Raw genomic sequence first — 12,338 nt, 5'->3', positions numbered from 1 at the left:
GGTTCATTAACATTCTACAATGGTTGTAGAGAGGATCCAGATGTAACAAGGGTAGTGTACCTTGAGATTGAATTGGTTAATTGTTGTCACTTGTTGCACACAACTGAGATCAGTAATGGATGACATTATCATCGAGGACAGACCACTGTTCATTTATAAAATCTGTACTACTATGGGTTTCAGAAAAGTGGACTAGCAAGTCGTGTTTTTACCAAAAGGAGCACATTTTTAGCAGTAGCTTGCTTGAACTAAAACAGAGGTAAACTTTGCTGTTTTTGTTGACAGATTTTGCCACTGCGATGTCACAAAATATAGTGAACATTGCAGGTGTGTTGTGGTAGTAAACCTTGAAGTCATCAGTGGGGGATGCCCAAGGTCTGCAGGCCCAGCAGCTTGTGACTCCAATTAAGGTTTTTGCCTTTTTCTTCAACTGTATATGGATGTTACCAAGAAAGAGGAATTAATCAGCTTTGGCGTTGATGTTAACATATGCTAGCACAGTAATTCCTATCTCAGATACAAAAAGCAGTTAGCACTCCACTATCAACAACATCATGGAGGCAATAAAAGCTTGTCTGCAACTTTCTGTCATCTCCACAATTTCAGCTCATCTGAGCTGAGGCAGTGAGGCCCAAGAAATGGCCCATCCATCCATCCATCCATCCATCCATCCATCCATTCATGCATCCATTTTCAATACCACTTTTCCATTATGAGGAGCCTATCCCAGCTGACATTGGGTGAGAGGTGGGGTTCACTTTGGACAGGTCGCCAGTCCGTCGCAGGGCCAACACATATAGACAGACAACAATTAGGGGCTCAGTATCTTGCTCAAGGATACTCGGACATGGTCACCGGGGGAAATGAGGATCGAACCAGCGACCCTTCAGCTGCTAAATGGCCACTCAACCTCTGAGCCATAGACAGAAAGAAAGCCCCAAGAAATGGCCCACAATAGTAAATCCTGGTGCTGTCATGATGACACCGTTCACTTCTCGTTTGGTCTGAACTGAGTTTGGAATGTCAAATGTGGTAAACCAAAAGAAAAAAAAAAAAACAAGGGAAGGGGATCAATCCTATTCTGATTGTGATTAAAACTTGTGGGTGCACAGGTACATGCTGTGGTAGTGGTGGTGGGGGGGGGGGGGGGGGGGCTGTAAGGTGTTTGGGACTGGAGTCCAGCACTGCGGCTAACGGGGATATCTCTTTAGTTAGCTCCTGTGTGAAACTTAAAGGACACACTATGCTTGGTAGTTATTGGCAAATTGTGCCAATTTGTTGCCCTCCAACTAGAGGCAGACAAGTGGTTTGACTTTAATTACCAGGAAGAACGTGGAAGTAAATGAGGTGGCAGGTGAGGGGATGAGAACTGGGGGTGGGTGATAAGATGGAGGGGGGAAACTGAGAGGAGTGGAGCAGTGCAGCAGTAAAGGATGCATTAAGTAATTAAAGTTGGAGAGCAGCAGAATGAAGTGATGCGATGATTTCTCCAGTAATTGTCATAGCTATCAGAGAAGATTACAAGAAGCAGAGATGATAGGAGCAAACGGCAACAGCATGCTGTACATCATCAAACTGCTTTGACAGTTTTTCATACATAATCAGTCAGCTGAATACACACAAATACCGTCAATATAAAACATCACATATTAAACTCTGTAATATGACAAGATAATATATTTATTTATTTATTTATTTACCCAACCTGGTAATTAAGCCTTACAGAATCCACCACAAAAACATACAGGATTCATCTTCCATTTGATTCTATCAACATATTCTTACTAACAGTGCACATATGTTTAAATAATTACATATGCATCAATATTTAATGAACAACAAAGAAGTTAGCACCCTGTATGATATTTTCAGCTTGTGCCATGGGACTATGTTAACAATGTTTACACAAACTCATCTATGATTCATTTCTTGCCAGAAACTGAACCACCTCTTTTATTCCTCACTCCTTTCTTGAATCTGTGTGTGAGAGATAGCCAGTGGAAAGATGTAGGCTTGGTTGGCAAACCAGGGGAGATTTGATGCTTTCCCCCTGCAGGAACTTACAGATCATTCGGGAGGCCAATACCTCTGATAATGTTCTGAGTTTAGGGAACCGCTTGTGACCTCTTTCGAGGCCATTTTCAGGGGGGAAGTATGTACCTGCTCTGGTGTATGTACCTCTTTGAACAGCTCTTGATAAACTGCTGTATGGGGCTTGACACTGATTAGGTTGGACCACGAAATGAAGTCTAAGTGTTCCAAAATCTGAACAACAGACATCAATGGAGGTAACCACTAATTGCTGTATTATCCCCTCTGTTTTGCTGCTTCATTATTGCTTTGACCAGTTGTGAAACATTGAGATGGAAGCGGTCTACGTCAGCTCAGGGGGCGTTCCTGTAAACCTTTGCGCCACCTGGCGAGAGCCTAGAATCCTTGTAGTGGAGAACAGCCTTCTGGTATGAAAAGGAAGATGGAAAGACGACAAAGAACTGTAACCTTTTGTTCAGCTTGAAGCTGTAACTGCCATTCTCTCTCCTCCCATTCTCTGTTTTCAGTCTTTTCAGCCCTTCCCTCCCCTCCCCTCCCCTCCCTTACTGCAGGTCTTTCCAGCCCTTATTAATGCTAATTTATGCAGCCTGGTTGGCACAAAAGCAGCAGGGAGGGGTCCTCTCCCTTGATTACCAGCAGTGAGTGTGGGGGGTGTGGGAGGCTGGGGAGAGGGTGACCTGGACAGACACCTCATTTAATTTAATACATTGGAGCATGCAGCGGCGGGGGAGTCGAGGCGAGGGAGGGAGATAATCAAGAGGCTGGGCCCTTATAAATGTGCTCTGAGATGACAGAAGAGATTGGATTTGGAAACGAAGAGCTAAGAAGAGCAAAACCAAGCGGAACACAATTGATTGATTCCATTCAAGTGATCGTACCCACTGATGAGAAATGAGTTATTTTATTTTTTCGGGGGGGGGTGGGGGGTTGGAATCTCATGAGGTTTTTAAAAAAAAATTCAACACAAGTATTTTCATTGCCTATCCCTTATTCAGCAAACTCTCCCCTTCACAGCCCCGGTTGCAGAGATAAATAGTCACCATAAATTTTGGTTATGCAGCAAAATACTCTGTAAGCAGCAAACTTGCCACAGTTAGAAACTATTTCTTCTTTTGTCGACAAGCAACAAAAACAGAAAAACACAAAAAATAAGTCACCTTTAAGATTTCAGCCCATAAACATCATATTTATGGAGAATTCTTTGGTGAAATGTTTCAACTAATTTGATGATAGGAACCCTGCATCGAAAGAAATATGGAAGCCCCTGCATAATGTCATATAATCCAGCAGGGCAGCCTTGTAACTACCTTTCTGAGACGAAGACTGCATCATACGAGGTCCATTTAAAGAATTATATAATGTAGCCTCAGCCTATCAGACACTTTCAACCACAAAGTTAAGCAAGTGTGTTTGTTGCAGGCTTGTTCTACTACATTAGATTATTGTACTTTATAAAATCTGTTTTTATTTGATCAGCCGAGAGAATTTTGACATTAATGTATTATGAGAAACTGACGTAATACCAAACTTGACACAGATGCCCAAGCGCTTCTACCCCAAATAACATTTTAGCATCTCCAGTTCAAGGCTAATAACTGCAAGTGACCAGGGCTCCGAATGCAAATCTTTAACATAATATGATACCTGAGCCCTTTGTTCTCTGTTCTTCTGAAGATGAACTGTTCCATCCTGGGGCGAGTCTAAGACATCAGCCGAACACCACCCATCCATCCAGCCATCCATCCCTTCATCCACACTGTGACGAATTGCAGGAAATCAGATGGTGGCCATGACAGGCAGATTATGAGATTTCTCCGTCTACATGATTTGGCCCTGTCTCTGCTTCTTAATCGTTAAATGTGATTAAAGCAAACAAACTAAGCATTATTAGATTAGTCAAAGGGACACGGAGTCTTTGTTGCTGATTATCTTTCCTTTTTAATGAAATGCTGCTTAAAATTAACATTGCTTTCACTAATTTGATTTAGCCATTGCCCCAAGAAATACCAGACAGCTCTCATTTGCCCTCAGATGGCATTTTCTTGTCGGGACCTGTAGATCAAATGTTGGAGCAAGGCAAACATTTGAGGATTTGGGTTTTTTTTCGCAAAGTGCACCAGAGTTGATTAAGTTACTGTTTCTGCTGTATATGTGCATTATAGATGATGTCAGGTGAGACCAGAGGGAGATGAGGTACAAAGCCTGAGACACATGAAAACAGCAAGTGAATACTGACGGCAAAAGAAGTTGGAAATGTAGCATCATTTTAAAATAAAGTAGTGGAAAAGTATGCCAGTGTTAGTGTTGTGTGCTTGTATTTGTATGAAAAGTGTGTGTGTGTGTGCGCGTGTGTGTGTGTGTGTGTGTGTAAAATTGCCCGCAGGTTCTGCATTGTTGTTGAAAATAATCCTTTAAGCATAATCCTCCTTTGTGAGGTTCATTAATTGTGTTTAAAATCGGATGCAATCTAGCTGATTCAGATGTTTGCTTCAGAGCTTTTCTCAGCTTTAGCAACACAAAGCCTCTCAAAAATGACAGAGGAGATTTTAATTTGACTTTATACTACCTCATATCCCTTTGACTCAACAGTGTGGCCACACTGTGTAAACAGGGGTGAAATTAATTTAACAGCTTAACATCTCCAGTGTACAGCTGCTACCAGCCACTGCCGCTCAGTTTTGGGCAACAATAACTATAATTTTTGAATCTCCATGTTTTTTTTTAAATTATGAATATTTGAACTACATTGAATAGAGTGCACATGTGAACAGCATCCTCTGTGCCGCAGCAAGCTTTGATATATTTTACTCATAGTCTCATGGCTTTGCAGTGGAAGCAATTCAACTTTACAAAAGTCTGATTCTTTTTTTGCAAGCAGGATATAAGAAAACACTAATAAATAGATTTTGATGGCATTTCAGAATCAGAATCGCTTTACTGACGGCGGCACAGTGGTGCAGTGGTCAGCACTGTCGCCTCACAGCAAGAAAGGTCAGGGTTCGGGTCCCAGCTCAGGATCTTTCTGTGTGGAGTCTCCATGTTCTCCCTGTTCCTGTGTGGGTTCTCTCTGGTACTCCAGCTTCCTCCCACAGTCCAAAGACATCAAGAGAGGACGAGGCTGATTGATACTCTAAATTGACTGTAGGTGCGACTGTGAGTGTGAATGGTTGTCTGTCTATATGTGTTGGCCCTGTGATGGACTGGCGACCTGTCCAGGCTGAACCCTGACTCTCGCCCAAAAGCTGCTGGGATAGACTCCAGCCCCCCAGATAGTACTGGAAGCTGAGGAAAGATTATTTTGACTGTTGGGACTCTGTCTTCAGCTGATGTGTTCTTTCCACTCATGCTTCCAAGGGCATTGGATGAGGTCTTTTTTTAACCAGTTATCCATATTTGAGCAAGTTAGATTACATATTGGGTGCTAAAGTACCTTATTTTCTCTTACCAGGGAGGGAAGGGACATAGGCTTACTGGGTGATTATCCCCAGAAGACCCGCTGCAGCCAAGTAAGATGGATCAGGGTCAGAGCCAATCAGAAAGAGAAGGAGCAGGTCTTCATGCAGGAGAATGCAACTAGGAAACCCCTTCAACACTGATTTATTTTGAAGGATTTGGAGAAGATTCAACAGATTTGATTTGGGGGCTCAAAGGATCAAAGTCCATGTGAAATGGTTAAACACTTTCGCCTCCAGAAGTAATCCTGATTGTATTCTGGATCTATCCAGAGGAACTTTTTTTTTTTTTTTATTGTCAATAATTTTATTTAAATTATTTTGACTAAATTTTTTCAAAAAATATATTGAAATGCATAAACGATAAAAAAGAATAAAACTAAATTCTCTTTGATATGATGAAACATAATTAGCATATTTGCACATTGACCGTGAAAAAATTTAACAATCATGTATTGTTTTGATTACATATTGTCTCTGCAAGCCACCTTCAGAGTTTTTGAACATTTTTCACTTAAATGTCAGTTTACAATTTCTGGAACTTCTAGTTCGCTTATTTTTTGGACCTATATGGTCCAAGATGGTCTCATAAGGTGTGTGATATCGTCCTTAGTGCAGTGGTAACACCAATTGATGGAAAAGGTCCTTAATGGTGGAGTGTTACAACAACAGGAAAGTTGATTCATTTAACTTCCCTTCTACCCAAAATACTTTTTGCTTGTTGTTACTTCACGTCAATGCTTCGCTGCACAGAGTGATAAATATGCACAATTCTATACAAGAAGACTTTTTACATATCCATCTACATAAATTAAAAGTTTCACAGACCTTTTGTGTACAGCAGTTTTCGGAAAAAAAATGCAGATTCAGATTTCATTGAAGGATTTTAATAATGTAATTTGGAAGTGAAACCATATCAGAAGTTTGGGGGGTGGGGGGGGGGCTTGTATATAATTAGTCACTGGAGTAAGGCAAAGATTCAAAAAATTTTCTGCAAATCAGGGTCCTCATTGTATTTACTTTATAGATTCACGGTTCCCAGTCTGGAGCTCGTCCAGATTGGATACAAACCAAGCTCCTCGATGTACGCGGCTCTCTTCCTATCAGCCTTGCCTCTGAAATACACTCCATTTTTATTTTCCAGAATGAAACTTTAAGAAATCCATTTAGGATGGCCTCTGCAGCTTTGGCTGTCAGAGATACAGCCGCTTAAAACCAGAGGTCACCTCTACACTTGTTTAATAGCTACTCAGAGTACCTTAGTGAGTGTGTTTTTGCCCTGACTGGCAATAAATACTCATGGGCTGGGCTAGGTTTATCCTTTCTCTGTGTCTTAAAGGAATGCCTCTGTTTTAAAGGATTATGACACTGAAAACAAAAACACTGTATATGAATAGTGGCTCCTGTAAGTCTGTAGTTTACTCTTTGTCAAAAGGTATCGCTTCAAAGCAACAAGGGATAATAACCCAAATGCTCCAAGATAGGCAGGGAGCAGTTCAGAGGAAGACCGTATCGTGTGGTGGTACCACATTGATGTTAAAATTAAATCCTGAACCACAAAAACCACACCAGTGTTCACCAGTGAGGATCCTTTTTCAAGGCACGTAAATTACCTGCTTGAACAGCGTCATGGGATCGGGGCTGGTTGGCGTAGTTGTTGGGAAAAACAAGCATTGAGAATTGGAGTCTTTGAATACATTCAAGTCCTGTTAACACTGTGTCTTTTGTTGTTCTTTTGTTTTGTTGAAAACATGTTGGCCTTCATCAAGTTTGTCAGAATTACCATGATTTAGTAACAGATTACAAAACCTGCTACTTACAAATGTAATTATGTTGACTGGTGAAATTCACTGACAGTTGAAGAGCTGCTCCCTGGATGTTCTGTACACGGCTCTATATGCTATCCAGAGGAAAAAAGACCATAGATTCAGAAACAGATTTGTTTGAGTGAGAACTGAGTGAAGCTGTGTTTACAGTCCATGTCAGTCACTCAATCTAATTGACTATATTTGCAGATATTCATACTGTAAGACTATATTCTTATAGATTAATAATGGAGTCTGTAAATTGCTGTATATCTCTGACTTGTGGACAGAAAATCTTCAGCTCTTACTTTGCATGCTTAATGCCAAGGTTGTTTCAATAAAGGGGCTTTTTTGGCATATGTCATACATAATCATGCGTGATTACTAATTTGTGTTTGTGTTATTTGTGTCATCGTCTTCTCCGCTCAGCTTTTTCAAGCATATTGGTGTCTTCTCTTCAGATTGTTTTTTTTTTTGTTGTTGTTTTTTTTTCCCCTCCCTTTTTTTCTCTGGCTGGTGGCAGGAGGGAACTTGCCATGCATTTCACGTTGAACTCATAGTTCAACTGTTGCTATGGTGGTTGCTAGGGATTTAGCCTAGAGTGACGTGGAAGGTCCAAATATTGAAGGTGTCCTTCTGATGCAGAGGCAATGGAAGCTGTGAGGAATGAGCAATTGGCTCAGAGAGGTTTTTATGTGCCCTTTCATTATCATGCCTCTCTTTTGAAATATCAGAATTGATTTTCAAAACACAAGAAAAGACTGCATTCAAAGGCATAAGCCATGGCAAAAGGTGAAAATTTCTTTTCTATTTTATGCTTTTTTCAATCATTTTCCCATTTTGGCATGTATGCAGAATGTGCTCTGCATCCTCTTTATTATAAACTCTCCCACTTTATCTATCTACTAAAAAGACGAAGGATAACTGAAAATAATGTTTACTATTACCAATAATAGTGTCTGTATATTTGTCTGGTGGATATCAGTACATTATGCATTTTTTCTATAAGAGTATGCTGGACACCATTGTCATAAGACTCCCCTCTTTGCTTTATTGAAGATCTCTGGTATGCTGTAAAATGATTAAAGAGGGAATTTGCCTATAAATGGAACCTTTTGTCCAAATGATTCTCATATCAAGCAGTCAGACCTCTTATGGTGACTCCCTCAGGTGTTTTAGGGAATGACACCAGTGACTTAACTTGAAATCCAATGTCTTGTATGTCTTAAATATACATGAAAGGAATACACTGATAAATCAAGTAATTTGGCAATTGGAGCAAAGTAGTAAATTTGCCATTAATGTGTATATAAATACAGAACCAGACCCTCAGTAAAGTTTATTCCATCAGCCCTGAAGGTCTAAATGTTAACAGGGTAGTTTTTGTTTCATATTGCTCCACTGAGGCCGATCTTTCCTCACTGTTCCTGAGTGCATACTGGGTCGAGATAACAAGATAGATAATAACATCTAATGATAATCATAATCACCCACACATGGCATTCAGAGCCCAAAATGAGATTGAGGATTTCTCATGCGAAAAGCAAAACAATTAATTTGGCTTATGTATTTATGTTAATTGTGTGGACTCTTCCAATTAATGACAATGGAAAATCCATCAACCTCTAAAGTTCCATTTGATTTTTTTGCACACCTAAGGAGTCTGTTAATTATTAACTAATTAAACCGAATATTATCTCACTGAAAAAAAAATCTAAGAGATGTAAAAGATGAAGACAGACATCAGTTTTTCCCCTGTCCTCCTCCCTACTACTGCTACTGCTACATGATTCCCTTGGTTGCTCATGATAGATTCCATTAGATAAACCAGTCTGACGTGGTTGTGTCAAGCTTTAGTTAATTTGCTAATAAGAAGGTGGAACCTGAGAAATAGGAGAGGGTATTCTCTCTGTCTTCAGCATGGTAAGTCATCTGATGGATGCTAATGTGAACCACTCTTAAAAAAGCCAGCCCAATGGCAACGGCGTGGCCTGGTCTGAATGCTCCTCCTGAAGTGGAAGCTCTTTAAGTTTCATCCCTTTTATTTTACCCAATGTTGAAGCTTCCACACAACATGCACACTTCAGGTTATCTGATTCTACTCAACTTTGCTACCCTTAGATGAATGACAGAGGCCCATGTGACCGAGCTGGGGTTTACCATCTCTTGTACACATCAAGCAAGTTGAGTTAATTGGCGCTGTACTTGAGTGCAAAGTGCTAATGAAGGCATTTCCATTCTCCCAGAGGGTAGAAGACACTCTCAATCTCATTTCTTTCAAGAGGTAGGGGGCTAATATGCTTTCTATTCCTCCACTTGTGGGGCAAATGCATGGAAATAACAGCAGTCATTTCTGCCAGGCTCCTGGCAGGATGGTAATGGTCTCAAGCCAGTGTTGCCTTTCTCAGTAGTCCTGAGAAGAGAAGTATACTTGTTAGAGTGGCATTCACTTGAACTCAATTCCCTCCGATTGGGAAACAGTAACTATAAGAGTCTGCCTGTCATGATGCGGACCTGCGTGGAGCCATGTGACAGGTCAGTGAGAATTAGGGCCCCAGCCAGGGTGTTCTCTCAAGAATCTCCATCTATTTCTGGAGCTTGAACATGTCTATTCCGTCACAGATCAACGTCACAGTTTATGTAAATGACGAATGGGGCACCAGCCACTGTATAGAACATGACCGAGCAAACACTTCCCCTCCAGTAGCCTCAGGCAAGATGGAGGCTGAATCCTGACACTGACCAGAAGGATGTAGGAAGGTGTAGAGAGACAGAGGTTGACCCGGTTACCTCGGAAACATCTGGGACCAAATTGCCTAAGTTATTCCAACAAAGTCATTTTGACTTTTCACAGCGGAGACAAGTGCAGCCACAGACTGCATTGTTGAAACTTAGTGGAGGGCCTCATCTGGACCACCCTCAAAAAGATATTCAACGGGATCACAACTGATTATTTCTGTGGTAAAGCCTGTAAGACCACTCTTAATTTGCAGGCATCCTGTTCTCTGATGCTGTATGACAATAGGTTGACACTCGCTCTTGAAAGTGTCTCTGGATCAGGAGTTCTTCGCTGTCTATACTAAGGTGCCGTCTGTTTGGCCCTCGTGTTTGTAATATGCATGCATTCCATCCTAGAGGAGTTATCTGTTGGAGCACTGAACCTGGTTCATCCAAGGTGGCTGTCTTCTGTCTATACAGTCTGCTTTTATTCTCTGGTATTTCATGACAGGCTTTGTGAATTCCATGCCTTTTCTGTTGTTAAGGTGTGTTTTTTTTCCATTGGACTTTTGATGGCTAGAACCTGACTTTCAGGGTGTACTCATTATTTCTTGTTCAGTTGTATTCTGATTCTGATATTCTGCCAGTCAATCTGGCAGCTGCCAACCAATGGCAGGAAGAGGAACCATTGTGTCCAGTTCTCACCCTTCAAATATACAGATCAGGTTACAAATCTGTCAGCTTTAAATCTGGGTTTTTACTTCTTATGGAAGGCACCTGGAAAGACAGTGCCACTCTTACTTCTTCAGCTATGCCACCATCTCCACCTCATATCATTTGTATTTTGTTTCGTTATCTACCAATTTGATGACTTTGTTCTGCTCATGCTGTGTAATGACAGTTTTTACATATAGTGCAAATAATGGTGTTTAAGTTTGGTCTAAAGTTATAAGGTAGACATGATAGTGGACATAATATTCCTAAGTACGTTTATCTGCAACTGAAATTTAAAAAAATATCATTGACTGAAGCTTCTCATGATCTTGTTAATTAATTTATATACATAATTCAATTATCTTTCCAAACCTAATCTTTAGAAATTGGTCCATTAAAGGAATTTCACCTGAAATGACAACATGATGTCCGTGACATTTTTGAAAACAATTTAGAATTTCCAAGCTTTTGGGACACTTGGATTACTTCAAATGAGCAATACGGAGGCATTTTATGTTTTTAATGTGTTTACGTTTATGTATTAAACTTGGTCTCCCTTTACTTCAGTTGTTTGGGACATTAACACAATGCTTTTTCCTGTGAAACACCAGCAGCATTATGTGTATTACTTTCCATATTATCTCGAATTGAATGTTTATATTCCCGTAAATGCTCTTCTTGTTTTGTCTGACTGTTTTTTAGTAAGGCGTATTAGACCTGTTGCAATCAATGGCAGCCTAAGTGATCATGTCCAGTGCCCAACTCAAGGCCTGGGAGAGAGAGAGACCTGTCCTGCCCTTCCTTCTGCCTCCTCCTCTTTTGCCTTTTTCTTTCTGTTGTAGCTGTTGTAGCCACCTGGTAGGCTACTTAGCCTTGAGAAAAGACCTTGAACCCCTAATCAATAACTTTAGTCTTAATTGGTGGTTGGTCGACATCAGCACCAGACTATATGTGAGTGCATGTGCCCCAGACTGATTCTGCTCCATTTCCATCCTTTTTCCACCTAGTGTTGGGCTTGCTGTCAGCCCCTCTCTCTTCTATTTCCTGTCCTCGCCTCTGTTCAACCATGTTCGCAATGGAGAAAAACTAACCTGATCGGCTTCTGCTCAGTTATCTCCGTGGGATGAGACTCAATGTGATGTGCTGCTCTCTCACCAGGCCCATGACGTCCAGGCTGCTCAGGTAAATATCCGGGCTTAATGACGAGCGGGAAGATTAGGCAGTTACTCTTGTTGGCAATTTCAATGAGCGCCAAGAAATTAGCTGGTCTCGTTTGGGGTTTTCTGAACGGCTTATTATATGATCTAATGCAGACACACTTTATGAGTGTGGAGCACGGTATGGAGAGGGCAGTATTGATTGCATTCATTGTGAATTATGTGAATAGATAAAAGTGTGAGTGTGCATATATATGAGCCAATTATGCGCTCAGGTGCTAATGTAAAAATTCTGCTGAATAAATATGAAATATACCTCCATCAGCATCCGACGTGTGTCCCCTCGACACTAGTCATTTGAGATGATAATTGGGATAGCATGTTTGCCTTTTTTTGATGAGACAAGATATTGTGATAGCACTCCTCAGCCTGGATTTAAA

Source organism: Aulostomus chinensis, chromosome 2 (assembly GCF_037954235.1).
Source record: "Aulostomus chinensis isolate RoL2024-O1b breed Wild chromosome 2, RoL_Achi_v1.0, whole genome shotgun sequence".
NCBI lineage: Eukaryota > Metazoa > Chordata > Actinopteri > Syngnathiformes > Aulostomidae > Aulostomus > Aulostomus chinensis.
This window is presented reverse-complemented; position numbering follows the sequence as displayed.